This window comes from Lissotriton helveticus, chromosome 12, assembly GCF_964261635.1.
Source record: "Lissotriton helveticus chromosome 12, aLisHel1.1, whole genome shotgun sequence".
NCBI lineage: Eukaryota > Metazoa > Chordata > Amphibia > Caudata > Salamandridae > Lissotriton > Lissotriton helveticus.
In genome coordinates, this window is record NC_136073.1 from 798,204,972 (window position 1) to 798,220,280 (window position 15,309).

Below are 15,309 nucleotides of genomic sequence, written 5' to 3' on the forward strand. Positions count from 1 at the left end.
CTAACTAGCAGTTACTCTAGGAAAAAAGTTCCCAGGGGTTTTGAAAAGGATGTCAAAGGCTTTCATCCCTGTGGTAAGTGCAAAGCGTGCGTGGGGAGCAAGAAAGTCCTGACCTATGCTGTCCCAGGGGTCAAAAGACCTAAAGAAATCAAAAGATTTGTTACATGCACTACCCCTTACACAGTGTACTGTTTAAGTTGCCCATGTGGGCTTAAATACATTGGCAGCACGATACATCAAACTAAGGTACGGGTATTGGAACATGCAAGAGCTATTCAGAATGGGGATCTAGCATACCCAGTAGCACGCCACTTTAAAATGCACCACACTGGTGATAGGAATCTTTTAACCTTTTTCATCTTGGATCATGTACCACTTAACCCCAGAGGGGGAGATAGGCTAATGAGCCTTAGAAGGTTAGAATCTAGGTACATAATAGACATTCAAACCAAGACTCCTAGAGGTCTAAATTCACATGAGGAACTGGCTGTACATTTGGGGGACTGAACAGATGCTGTGTTTAAATGACTGACTTTTATTTGAGATGACAAGAGAGATCAAACTGTTTATGAATTTGATGTTGATAATTTCTCATGTTAAAAGTATGTATATGGGGTGAGAAAGTATTCGTCATGGGTAACTCTTTATTGGTGTTTATATTTTATTGACACTTATGCAACATTAAGGATAGACGATTGTTGAAATGTGTGTGCGGTTGTATTTGCTCTATCAGTATAAGTCCATCGGTGGACTTGATAAAGTTAACAAGGAACTGCCCATCCATGGGCTAAATGTTAGCAAGTAACTGCCCATCCATGGGCTAAATGTTATGTTGAACGATGTTCACATGATGTTTACTGGCTTAATGAATGCAACGTACACATTACAATATGGCGGCCGTGGACACGGCATATTTGTCCTTCCTTGATGTTGTTGTATTGCTAAACGGCTGTTTTGGCGGCGCCATGTTACCATCGAGAAAGGCGTTAGCCGAAACGCGTCTGGACACCGTGAGTCTCTAAATAAAATCTATTGAGACTCGCCACCACGAGTGCTTTTCTTTGTGAGAGAGTGGAACGAAGAATGAAGCAGTCATATATATATATATATATATATATATACACACACACACACACATAACTTCGGTTAACAAAAAGGTCCAAGCCTGCAGCCCCGTTGTTCTTTTCCACATTAAGGGAAGAGAAGAGCTGTTGTAAAAATCTAGAGCGACCTTGGAGAAAATCCTATTGCGCAAGCTAAGATCAATACAAAGAAGGTCTGAAAATTTTTTTGAAAATATTCCTGTAAAGCACAGATAGAGTTATTTTCCTCTCAAATGTTAGCAGCATCAAATACCTCACGTGAGGTAGTAAAACGGGTACCTTCTTTTTTCGCTCTCTGATGCAGTAAATAGTAAAATCAGCGCTTCTAGTGAACTTTGGGACGATCTATCATAATTTTTTCATGCTAAAATTCAGAAAATGTATGCAAGGTATTCCCACAAACATAATACTGGAGGTGTCTGTATGCTCGGGATCGAATCATTTACTCTCAAATGTTCTTAAAATTTCAGAGGAATTTTAGCTGAAATAACTCGAGAAATGTGAATCAACATCCCCAGCAGATCATTGCCCACCTCGATTCCAACAACTGATTGCCTCTACCATTAATCCGGTGTACAGCAAAAAATTCTGAACACCTCCCTAAAGTTTGGCCATTTTCCTCCTGACTGGAGACACTCTTTTCTCCAGCCCTTACTCAAGAAGGCTACTGCAGATCCGGCCACCTTGGGCAACTTTAGTCCATTTCCTTTTACGAGCAGAAGCCAAAATCTTGGAGAAATCGGTAAATGGTCGGCTCTCCTCCTTTCTTGAATCCAATGGCCGGTTGAACGACACATAGGCTGGCGTCCGACAAGGTCTGAGTACTGAATCCTCCTTTGAAGGGACTTAAGATATTAAAGAACATCTCGACTCTACGATGGTGATTATGTTGGACCTATCTGCAGCATTTGTTACAGTTTCATATGCCATCCTTTTGGATAGATTTAGTTGGGCTGACATACAAGGCACAGCCTTCTCTTGGCTGAAGTTGTTTTTAGAGGATAGATCATAGCGGATTTATATCTTCATCCTTTCTCTTCTCACTCTAAGACTCTTCTATTTGGAGAGCCTCAGGGCTCAGCTTTGAGTCCTACTTTGTTCAATCTTTCTCTAGCACCACTGGCCCAGTTGATTGAGTCTTGAAGTGTGCAGGTGGTGTCTTATGCAGATGATACCCAACTACAATTGTCCTTCCAGCAACACTCAGATTCTGCCCTCAGGAAGCTCAAGGAATGTCTAAAGGGAGTTGCTAGTAGGAGGGATGCCAATTTTCACAAATTAAACTCGGCCAAAACTAAAGTACTTTTCTTTGATCCAAGCACACCTCCGCCACCTAGTCTTTGATGGCCTGAGGAAATGAATCCACCCAACCCCTGCTTCCACAGCCTAGGAACAAGTTTTGCAGGACAAAGATTAAATCTTGCAGACAAGGACTGTACTGGGAGAGCCTTGGACTCTGAGTAATGAAGATTACAGGTAAGTAACTGGGACATTATGGTGCATAATGTGGGACCCCACCCATCAAGATGCAGGGGAAGGGAATGTGTAGGCGCCGTTCTGCTGCCTGCCCTCATTTTTCTTTCACCAGATTATGACTCTGGCCCTTTCAAGTTATGGGCCTCACTTTCCATCCTCCTGGCATCAAGACCGTCTCCCTTTGGCTTTCACTCTCCATCGAAACTACCTCCTTCTCCACTCCGCCTGCCCATCTCACCCCATTTTGCACAGCTCTACCACAACTTTGTAAACTTGCTGCTTTGTCTTCCATCACTACCCTGGTGTCATTTGAGCTATTTACCGGCAGCTGTCCACAAGACAGTCAATCTCCAACACAGCCCCATAGTGTTGAGTCCTATCCAGCCCTCTAATATCCTTAAAAAGAAGCAACAAGAAATTCAATGCACAGATCAAACACCATATAATATTTATTTAAATGTGTATTGAGGTGTTTGTGGTTATTTTCAAAGAGTAGCATTTATCAAGGATACAATAAAATGAAACTTTGCCATTTTTACAAGCTAACGTTATCCGGGCAAAAGGTTCACCTAATGAGTAGCCATCTGACACCCAAATACAGCAATAAGCAACAGAAAGATGACCAGTCAAACTCAGTGAAGGGATTTCCACTGTGTAGCAACAAGTGTTGTGCATTTTTGGTAACTTTTGATCCATTTGAGCTAAAAGGAACATATTTTACAGATAAAATTTGCAGCAGATGATGGATAATGCAGCAAATCCATAACTATACACGAAACGCAGCGACCGCAAAGTTATATCATTCCAGTGGCCCTGCCCATAGGGTAATGTGGCAGTGCTGGTGGGGCTGCTCTGACAGGTCAGTGTGTGGGGCTTTTTTTGGCTATTTACGGGTGTGTTTTATGTTCTGGTGGACCGGTTTTTACTGTTGATATTTCTGATATTGCTACAAACACCTTATAAAACACATATGCAGTGTGTCTTTACAAGCTCAAAACTGACCCTATTTGGAAATGTCACCCACATTTGTAGCTATCTGAGTCAATAATGGGGGGCACTTTATTTTGGTGATTTGACATATTTTCTGTCCCAGTCCTATCCTGCCCACTTTTACGACTGCAAGTACACTATTTGGGTAGTTCCAGGGGGAGGGGTTGGCCGGGCAATATTTACAAAAATGTGTTACCAACTATACATTTGAAAGCAGGTGGCGGGTCAGTAATAGTGGTACAAACTGTGCACGATTTAAAGCACCTCTTAACATATATGTAATTGTGAAAGTCACTGCTAATTAGCCTTTGTGTAGTGCACAATTTCACTTTTGTATGGTATTTCCCAGGACAATTTAATGTAATTATTTATTGAGGGATTTATGGTTCTTTTGCTGCATTTACTGAGGATCCTATAGACTATAGACTAAATCTCGGGCTTGCGGTGTGGTCGAAACAAAGATTAGAGTTGGTTCACGAATCACCTTCAGAGTAAGTGGATTCCACGCCAGGGCTCCCTGAACCCTGTAGGGTCTAATACCCCATTTCTTCAAGTTTTCAAGGAGGAGGTGTCTCATAGACGTTTATGTCTTTCGAGGATGACATTTATTTAGCAAATTTCCTTCTTGAAAGGCTGTCCTGAGATGCTCATCTTGGATACTGAATAAGACCTTGATGTCATTTGCATGCATACAAATTAACAGGTGGCAACGCTGTTCAGTAATATTGCTGGAGAGAGTAACAAAGAAACGTGCCTGAAATATGATGTCACTGATATCCTGCAACATCAGTTTTCGGAGCGGAAGGATTATTGCTTTTTAGGTCAAGCCTGGGCCGCGCTGCTCTGCTCTGCGAGGCATGCTGTATTCAGGTATGGACTTGAAGCGCCTCCCATTTTCCCGCCCATGTTTTTAATTGGCTCCTGTCACCGTCCTTTGTAAACTTATGGCTTTTCATTGGTCAATAGGCTTGGTAGTCTAACCACCTTATCTCATCTTGTAACCTCCCATAAGCACTGGCCCTCTTACGTGACTAGTTACTCGCTGTTACTCAACAGGCTTTAATTACAGCCTCCGAGCACTATTTTCTTTAATGACTTTCAGCAGGAAGGACATGCTCCCAACTGCTTTTTTTTTTTAGCCACCGAGTGCCTTACTTTATGCGTACCTCGCCATATCGTTTTTTTTAAAGAGCTGCAACACAGCGCTTCAACTTTAATTATTATTTGTGAAAGCGCTGCATGGTGCGCTTTTACACAAAAAAAAAAATTGTCAACTTAACAAACAAACGCTTTTTCTTTGCTAAAGCACCCCATACCGCGATTTTACTTTAATGACGGCTGCGCACAAAGCGGGTTGTCTAAAGAAAGGGGGTTCGCCGCCATTAAAGTGAAAGTGCGGCATGGGGCGCTTTAACAAAAAAGCATTTGCAATGCAATAGGTCTCACTTTTGCGAGAGTTTAAGCTATTGGCACTGTAAATGACAATGCCCTTTATTTATGTTTTAAAAACCAACACATACATAAAAGGCATTGTCATTTACATTGGCAATAGCTCAAACTCTCGTAAATGCAAGAGCTATTACATTGCAAATGCTTGTTTCTTTTTATTCCGAAGAAGCTGTAGCTCAAGTATGCATATGGGATTGTTATGTGAATGGGAACAATTTAAGCGAATAATTACCACATATATATATTTTTTCATTTTCTGTTGCATCTAGCAAAGTGAAATATCATCACATAATCATTTTATCCTATTAATACTTGCAACCACAACCTATTACAGCACCAATTCGAAATCACTCATGCACAGAGGAACATATGAGTACACGTACAGTTACAGACACACACACTTGTGCGCACACACAAGCACACTGAATTCATTTGTCACTTCCTCTCTCCTGCTTTGCTGCTCTGATCCTACCTCCCATCACAAAAGAACTTTATTTTTTGCAACAATACCCACTAAATGTAAATGCCAGTATTTGTAAAGCGCCCAGCTACCTCCGGAGGGGTGTCCAGGCGCTGGGGGCCGTCGGGAAGATTAAGCAAGCTATTGCCCAGAGTCACATGGTGCTGGGCTAACCTGCCGCCGGAGCCCGGGATCGAACCATGAACCCTATGGTCCGGTGGCAGGCACCCTGGCCGCTGCGCCACACCTCTTGCACTACACAACACCTTATAACTAGATTCATTATCTTCTTTTCTCAAACACAACAGATAACTTCACTGACTGCACACCAGAACACCAAAGTCATATCTGTCAATCAATCAGTCGGTCTTTATATAGCGCTGCTTCTCACCCGGGAGTATCCAGGCGCTGTATATAGTTGGCAAAGTGCTGCCAGCTCCACAGCTCTACCAAGCAACCCATCGACATACGCCTTGGAGGCATTCAGATAATCTTAACCTAAATCTACTACTCACATTGCATCAATAACTTTTACCAGACTAGTGATGCTGCCAGGAAACAATCTTCCTAGGCCGGGCCAATGGACAACTGACCAACCAGCTCAATGAAAAACACCAAAGTGCTTCAGCACACCACAGACTCTGACCACTAGGAAGGACTGTACTTGAATCAGTTCATTTTAGTTTCACGTTAACAATACCCTTCACTACACGAAAGTGTTTAGAAATCACTACTAACCAACACTACCAAACACAACCAAACAATTACTATTTGATTGAAGGAAATCTCCCAATGTAGGAAAGGGCACACATGTGAAAGCACTACAATACCACAGCGGAGGCTCCTTTGCTATGGCGGACTTTTTATTATCTTTTTTTGTATTTTCCTGCCAAGTCTTTGGCGGCGGGCCCGGGGGGATGACGGGCACTGAGGGGAGTGGTAGGCCCCGCCTTCAGTGAGCATGACGGTTTGGCCGGCCATCTCAGGCCAAACCGTCATGCGTGCTGAAGCGGTCTCTAACACGGGTTGCATTGCCGGGTTGGAGAAAGCAGGCACAGGCTCCAAGTCTCACTGCGTAAATACACGGCGCTCAGACCAATCATGACACTGCTTTCATACTGCCACCAGCAGAATGAGAGCAGCATCAGGATTGGCCGCAGTGGAGTCTGGGAGCTCGTGCCTGGAGGAGAAGAGCAGAAGAGCACGAAGCGAACAGCTGAAGTTAAGTTTTTTTTCGTCTCCGCGCCCCACCATTCTTGGTCAACACCCACCGCTATTGCAATATCATACGCATAGTACAAGCCTAACAGAACAGATAGCAAGACAACATAACAACACTTTAGAAAACCTAATACCCATACGTTAACCCCTTTACTGCTCAGTCGAATGCTCCTTGACACATACTCGTAACTCAGGATTGCACATATTCGCCCATTTTCCACAACCCAACAGAAATTTACTCACATTCCCCATTTCCACAATGCCACAACAATGCACACATTTACCAGAAAGTAGCACAATTCATTGACACACTGGTGAAGTGTGTGGGTAACAGACAAGCACACATAAACAGTGGCAAATAGGTCGACAGTGACACACATGCAGGTGCACATAAACTGGCAAACTGTGCAAAAGCACAGTGTCTTGCAAGACACCTACTATGCCAGTTTGCTCCCGACACACAGACCCGACCGGGGCTGTGCAGGCGGAGGAATGCACCCCATACAGAGAGGCTGGGGGCATCAACAGAAGGGTAGATAGTGTGGTGGGCAGGCAGAGACTGGCAGAAAAAGGTTGCGAAAATCAGCCTTCTGCTATGCAACACACACAATGGGAATGGGCATGCATAAGTGAGCCCCCCCACTCCATGTGCTAGTGCTTGTATGTGGGGGGGGGCTTGAACCAGGTTCCTCCACCTTGCTCCTCCTTCATGCACCACCAGACCCAGCAATGACAACCAACAGTGGACAGTGCAGCCAGTTAGCACTGGCCCACACTGGCTGTCAGTCTGGCACTGAGGGACAGCCAGCCTGTGCCTCGCCTTGCCCCTGCCGGTCCCCAATCCACTGTCTCTGCTCCAGCCTCCAATAATTCTGCCCCTGCCCCACAGCCTCCATTTATTTGCACACGCCTCAAACTGATGACATCTTCTGACTTCACTACCTCTCTCGCCTCCCCCAAAGCTAATCCTTAACCCCAGCCACCCCCATGACCACCTCGTCATTGTGGCAGCTCGTCCTTCGCTTGACACTACAGCCTCCTGTAGTCCCAGCATGCCTTGCCCTCCCACTCTCACTACCAATGTCTGCCAGGACTCTCTCCCTGAACCCACCAAAGACCTCTCAGTCCAACAGTCGTTGCGCACCTGGTGCACGACAATGCAATGACGAAAATATTTATTGTAAACGAAGAATAAGAAAACTTCACATTTTAAATTCATAGAAAAGGCCCGCGCCTTCCCAGCATCAGGATCCTGTGAATGGAACACCTGTGACGTGCCAGGCCCTGCACTGTGATGTCACGAGGTCCAGGCTAGCACCAGCAACAGAATCCTGTGAATGGAACACCTGTGACGTGTCAGGCCCTGCACTGTGATGTCACGAGGTCCAGGCTAAGTGCAGAGGGGAGGCCTCCGCCGCAGCAGAGACGAGGAGAGGCCCCTGAAGGGGGAGAAGATCGGGCAGGATGGAATCGTCTTTGAGGTTCATCGCAGGATCATTCTGTGACTAAATAGGTTTGATTTTTTTTTATGAAATGGAATTAAAGCCGTGTCTCGGCTGCCCCCCCCCCCCCTTTACACTGCAACACCTGTCATCACCCATAAACCAGTGATGCATGATGACACGTTGAAAAGTCTCTATTGTGACGTGTCCATGGTAGAAAAGGCTGGTAACCAGGCAACCCCAGCATTGCACTCATGAGCACCAGACGGAGAGGACCACTGCTGGCGGCCGGAGCCGAGGCCCGCGAGAGGCCCAAGCAGCCCGGGCCTACCAGGCTCCAAAAAAGAAGTGGGTGAGGCTGGGTCGAAAGAGACAAGGTGAGTATATAAACCAAACGAAAACCGAACTTGAAACCGAACTTGAAACCGAACTGAAACCAAACTTGATACCAAAACGAAACCTAACTTGAAACGAACTTGATACTGGCTTGATACTGGCTTGATACTGGCTTGATACTGACTTGATACTGGCTTGATACTGACTTGATACTGGCTTGATACTGACTTGATACTGGCTTGATACTGACTTGATACTGGCTTGATACTGACTTGATACTGACTTGATACTGGCTTGAAACTTCCCTCTTCCTTTCTATTCTCTTCTGTCCCTTTTTTCTTTCTCTGCCTTACATCCCCATCTCCCCTCTCCTATCCCCTTCTCGCCCTTTCTTTCCACTCTCCTTTCCCTCCATTACTTTCTTCCTTACCTCTTCAACCCGCTCCCCTTCAGTCAGCCTCCCTTCCCATCTCTTCATTTCCCTTCCCATTCTACTGATTCCGGTCCCATCCTGCACTCTGTTATCTCTCCTTTTCACACTCCACCCTTTCCCTTCTCTCCCTCTCCTTTCCCTCCCATACACCGCCACCTCCACTTCCACCACATTTTCTTTTTCCCCCATTCCGTTCCGTTCCAATCTGTTTCCGTCCCCTTGCCTCTTTCCCCTCCCCTCATGATTCCCTTCCTCGTTATTCTTCCTCCCTTCACCCCCTTCCCATCACCTTCCCCTCACCTCCCTACCCCTTGACTCCCCACCCTCCTCACTCTTTTCCTCATTTCCCCTCCGCTCGCCTTCTCTTCCCTGCCATTCCCTTCCCATTCACCCTCACCTTTCCTCCACACCACACCCCTCTTTTCTTCCCTTCCAGTCTTCCGTATACTTCCTTCCCATCACCTCCCTACCCCTTACCTTCCCACCCTCCCACCACTTCCTTGCCTTCCTCATCTCTTCTCATCGCTCTCCCAACCCCTTCTCTTTCCCTTTCTTTTCCTTTCTCTTTTCTTTCCCCATCTCCTCCCGGCTCATTGTTCCGTCCCCTCACACCCCCATTCCTTTCTTTCCCTTCTCCTACCTTCCCTTCCTCCTCACCCTTCCCCTCTCTACCCTTTCATTCCTTCTCCTTTTCCTGTCCAAGGCCACCCCACTCTGTTCCCATCCCCTCTGCTCTCTTCCCCTCCCCTCACCTTCCCCTTACCTCCTCACCCTTGCTCCATCTCCCCCTGTCCCGCACTCTCCCCTTCCTTTCTTTTCCATCCCCAACCTTCCTTTCCCCTCTCTACCCTTCCCTTCCCCTCTCTACCCTTCCCTTCCTTCTCCTTTCCCTGCCCACCCAACCACATCCCACCCTGTTCCTATCCCCTCTGCTCTCTTCCCCTCCCCTCACTGTCCAACTCACCCTTCCCTCCCTCCTTATTCTTCCTCCCTTCACCTCCCTTCCCACCACCTTCACCTCACCCTTCCGTTCCCCTCACCTCACCTCCCTACCCCTTGGCTCCACACCCTCTCCACTCTTCCCTTCCTTTCCCCTCTGCTCGCCTTCCCTTCCCTGACCTTCCCTACCCCCTTCCCTTCACCAATCCCACTCTTCACCCCCTTGCCTCCGCACCACACCCCTCCGCTTGTCTTCCCTTCCCTTCCCTATACTTCCTTCCCCTCCCCTCCCCTCCCCTCCCATTGCCCATTACTTCCCGCCTCATCGCTCGCCCCTTCTCTTCCCCTTTCCTTTCCTCTCCCTTTCCTTTCCTTTTCCTTTCCCCATCTCTCGTCTCATCGCTCACCCAACCCCTTCCACTCCCCTCCAGACCACACCCCTCCTCTTCCTCTCTTCTCCCTTTCCCATCCCTTAACTACCTTTCCCTCCCCTCCCCTTCCCTTTGAACATCTCTATACTTCTTCCTCTGAACCTCCTTACCCCTTCCCTTCCCTCCCCACCACACCCTCCCTTTCCTTCCCCTTCACATCTCCCTCTCTACCCTCCCCCTTCCCCTTTGCATCACTTCCCTTCCTTTCCGATCTCTTCTGCTTTCCCTCCCCTTCTCCTCACCCTTCCTTTCACTTCCCATCCCCATCCCCTCCCCCTTCCCTTCTACCCTTCCCTTCTCGTTCCCTCATACCCCCCTTGCCTCTGTTTCCTGCCACACTCCTCCTCTTCCATTTCTTTCCCTTCTCTACCTTTCCCATTCCTACCCCTTACCTCCTCACCCTTCCTCCATCTCCTTCCCCTCACTCTCCCCTTCCTTCCTTTCCCTTCCTCCTCACCCTTCCGCTCTCTTCCCTAACTTCTCCTTCGCCTGCCCAACCCCACCCCCCTTATTCTTCCTCCTTCACCTCCCTCCCTCCCTCCCGATCACCTTCCCCTCACCCTTCCCTTCTTCCCAACCCTACCCTATCATTCCCTTAACCTCACCTCCCTAACCCTTGACTCCCCACTCCTCCCTTCCTTTCCCCTCCGCTGGCCTCCCCTTCCCTTCACCAATCGCATTCTTCACCCTCATCTTCCCTCCGCGCCACACACTCCGCTTTTCATCCCTTCCATTCACTCACCCATCACTTCTTCCCTATACTTCCTTCCCCTCACCTCCCTACCCTTTACCTTCCCACCCTCCTCACCCCTTCCCTTCTCCATCTATTCTCACCTCATCACTTGCCCAACCCGTTCTCTTTCCCTGTGTGTGTGGGGGGGTGAGGGTGGGGTTGAGTGTGTGGGGTTGTGTGTGGGTGTGTGTGTGTGGGGGTTGTATGTGTGTGGGGTTGTGTGTGTAGTTGTGTGTGTGGGGTTGTGTGTGTGGGGTTGTGTGTGTGGGGTTGTGTGTGTGTGGGGATGTGTGTGTGGGGGGGTCTGGGTGTGTGTGTGGGGTTGTGTGTGTGGGGTTGTGTATGTAGGGTTGTGAATGGGGAGTTGTGTGTGTGTGTGGCACTGTGTGTGGGGGGTTGTGTGAGGGGTTGTGTGTGTGGGGTTGTGTGGAGGGGGCTGTGTGTGTGTGGGGTTGTGTGTGTGGGGGGTTGTGCGTGTGTGGGGTTGTGTGTGGGGGTTGTGTGTGTGGGGTGGCGTGTGTGGGGTTGTGTGTGGGGGGTTGTGTGTGGGGTTGTGTGTGGGGGGTGTAGTGTGGTTGTGTTTGGTTGTGTGTGTGGTTGTGGGGGGTTGTGTGTGTGGGGTTGTGTGTGTGGTGTGTGTGTGGGGGTTGTGTGTGTGTGCGGTTGTGTGTGCGTGGGGTTGTGTGTGGGGTGTGTGTGTGTCGGGTTGTGTGTGGGGGTTGTGTGTGGGGGGCTTGTGTGTGTGTCGGGTTGTGTGTGGGGGGATGTGTGTGTGGGTGGGGGGCCTGGGTGTGGGGGGGGTTGTGTGTGTGGGTTGTCTGTGTGTAGGGTAGTGTATGGGGGGTTGAGTGTGGGGTTGCGTGTGTGGTTTTGTGGGGTTGTGTGTGGGGTTGTGTGTGGTTGGGAGGTTGTGGGTGTGGTTGCTGGGTGGTTGTGTGTGGGTTGTGCGTGTGGGGTGGTTGCAAGTGTGTCGGGTTGTGTGTGTGGGGTTGTGTGTGTGGTGGGTTGTGTGTGTGTGGGCTGTGTGTGGGGGGTTGTGTGTGTGTGGCCTTGTGTGTGTTTTTAGGGTTCTGTGTTGTTGGTTTTGTGTGTGGGGGGTTGTGTGCATGTGGGAGTTGTTTGTGGGGGGTGGGTGTATGTTTGTGTGTTGGGTGTGTGTGTGGGGGGGTGTGAGTAGGGTGGTGTGTGGGGGTTGTGTATGTGTTTGGGGCTCTGAGTGGTAAGTTGTGTAGGGTGGTTTGTGTGTGGGGTTGCGTGTGTGTGGTTGTGTGTGTGGGTGTGTTTGTGGGGCTGTATGTGTGGGGGGGCTGTGTGTGTGTCTGTGGGTGGGTGTGGGGGGTTGTGTGGGTGGGGTGTGTGGGTTGGTATGAGGGGTTGTGTGTAGGGGGTTGTGTGTGTGTCTGGGGTTGTGTGAGTTGGGTTGTGTGTGGGGGGGTTGTGTGTGGGGGGGTTGTGTGTGGGGGGGGTTGTGTGGGGGGGTGTTTGGGGGGTTGTGTGTGTGGGGGTTGTGTGGGTGTGTAGGGGGTTGTGTGTGGGGGGTTGTGTTTGTGGGTGTTTGTGGGTGTGTGTGTGTAATGTGGATGTGGGGGTTGTGTGTGTGGAGGGGGTTGTGTGTGGGTAAGTCCAGTGGGTCGCTCACTACTTATCCTATCAGCGTGTAGCCCCGATGCGTTGTGGTCCTTGTAGTCAGCATCAGCGGGTGCGCCTCTGCCTGGGTCTTGAGGAAAAATCAGTCGCGTTGGCCATCCCTGGACACCGGTGTTTCGAGGTTGTTGCCTCTCGTCAGCAGGGAGTAGGAAAGTGTGAAGGGGTGCTGAGTAGGCTGCCAAAAATATTTTCAGGTTTGGTACCGCTCGTGGCACGTAGGAGCGCAACCCGGGCTCGTCAGCCCCACCGGCTCAAGGGAGCCTGAATATACAAGTAAGTCCAGTGGGTCGCTCACTACTTATCCTATCAGCGTGTAGCCCCGATGCGTTGTGGTCCTTGTAGTCAGCATCAGCGGGTGCGCCTCTGCCTGGGTCTTGAGGAAAAATCAGTCGCGTTGGCCATCCCTGGACACCGGTGTTTCGAGGTTGTTGCCTCTCGTCAGCAGGGAGTAGGAAAGTGTGAAGGGGTGCTGAGTAGGCTGCCAAAAATATTTTCAGGTTTGGTACCGCTCGTGGCACGTAGGAGCGCAACCCGGGCTCGTCAGCCCCACCGGCTCAAGGGAGCCTGAATATACAAGTAAGTCCAGTGGGTCGCTCACTACTTATCCTATCAGCGTGTAGCCCCGATGCGTTGTGGTCCTTGTAGTCAGCATCAGCGGGTGCGCCTCTGCCTGGGTCTTGAGGAAAAATCAGTCGCGTTGGCCATCCCTGGACACCGGTGTTTCGAGGTTGTTGCCTCTCGTCAGCAGGGAGTAGGAAAGTGTGAAGGGGTGCTGAGTAGGCTGCCAAAAATATTTTCAGGTTTGGTACCGCTCGTGGCACGTAGGAGCGCAACCCGGGCTCGTCAGCCCCACCGGCTCAAGGGAGCCTGAATATACAAGTAAGTCCAGTGGGTCGCTCACTACTTATCCTATCAGCGTGTAGCCCCGATGCGTTGTGGTCCTTGTAGTCAGCATCAGCGGGTGCGCCTCTGCCTGGGTCTTGAGGAAAAATCAGTCGCGTTGGCCATCCCTGGACACCGGTGTTTCGAGGTTGTTGCCTCTCGTCAGCAGGGAGTAGGAAAGTGTGAAGGGGTGCTGAGTAGGCTGCCAAAAATATTTTCAGGTTTGGTACCGCTCGTGGCACGTAGGAGCGCAACCCGGGCTCGTCAGCCCCACCGGCTCAAGGGAGCCTGAATATACAAGTAAGTCCAGTGGGTCGCTGTAGCGATCGCTACCATCGCAAAGGCCAAAAGCAAGAGATTCCGTAGCGCAACTACTATGCGGATGAACTACAAGTCCCAGAAGGCCATCCGGCGCTGGGGGCTGACGCAATGGGAAGACCTTACATAAGCCCCACCCCCGGACAGAACGGTGCTTGTCAATTGTGTTCCGACCTGTTTCTTAGCGGATGAGCCAACACGCTGCGGGGTATTTGTCCAGTTCTTCAAGTCGCCGAGCAAGAGCCTGCGTGGTCAGTGTGTCCGGAGCTTCCCGTCGCCGAGCAAGAGCCTGCGTGGTCAGAGTGTCCGGAGCTTCACGTCGCCGAGCAAGAGCCTGCGTGGTCAGTGTGTCCCCGGAAGAATTCTGTTTCCAGTCGTGCAAGTATTGCTGAGGAGTGCGGGCTCGCCTCCTTTTTTGTTGTACTTGTTTTCTTGCCGTTTTCAGCGGACTGCCGCCATTTCTTGTTTACGTTATGGGGAGCGCTGGGTTCTTTGTCAGTGGTTGCTGACTTATTTTCGTACTTGACCTCCACAGTTCCACAAGAGTTATTGCGGTTCGTGGAGAGGCCGTAAAGGAGCGCGCAGGTACTTTGTAATACTATAGAGGCGCATTCTGCCTACTGAGTGTTAGATCGAGGAGTGATGTTAACTTCTCAAGACTTTTGGTGATTCTTAGTTCGTGTGCCCTGCACATGTCCGGATTTCCTTCTGGGATACATGGGGTGTTGAAACTGGTGAGTCCGTGTTTGACGGACAGGGGGGTTTATGGTTCACGTAGTTACCTCTGCAGGTACTAATCTCTTACTCTCTGTCTCCTCCTCTCCCTGCAGTGTCCCAGTACCAGTAACCTCATGGTGTAGCGACCAGCCGTCACTAGAAGTACCTATCCCCTGATGTCCATCTACCTCCCGGCCCCTAACCGTACAGGCTCGAAACAGTGGGTATATTCCAGTGTTGGGGCTTGTGTAGTGCGGAGTCGGAAGGAATATCGTCTATCGTCTCTGCTGGCCCTCAGTGTGAGGTTAGTGGCGCTTGCGTGTTCTTGCGCTGCTCTCAATCCTGACAGATTGACAAGCCCAAGAATACAGCCCAGCCTAGACGATGGATACTGATGCTGTTCTCACCTCATTGTTGGAGAGCTTTTCAGGCCTTCAACAAGAGGTACAGAATTCTCGTGCAGAAAATCAGGCCTTGTATAAAGAGGTCTCCAACTTACGTAAAGACGTGGCAGACCTTGCTATGAGAGACCCGGTAGGGAAACCTCTGATTAGGCCTGCAACCCTGCAGCCACCTCCTTCCTTTAGACTAGGGGGTTCGTTGGCAGCCCCCTCCACCTCTACCGAGACCACTCCCACGGTGCATATAGTCCAAAACCAGGGGATACCCTTAGCCCCTCCCGAAAGGTTTTATGGGGATCCACGTAAATTCGAAACGTTTCTAAATCAATGC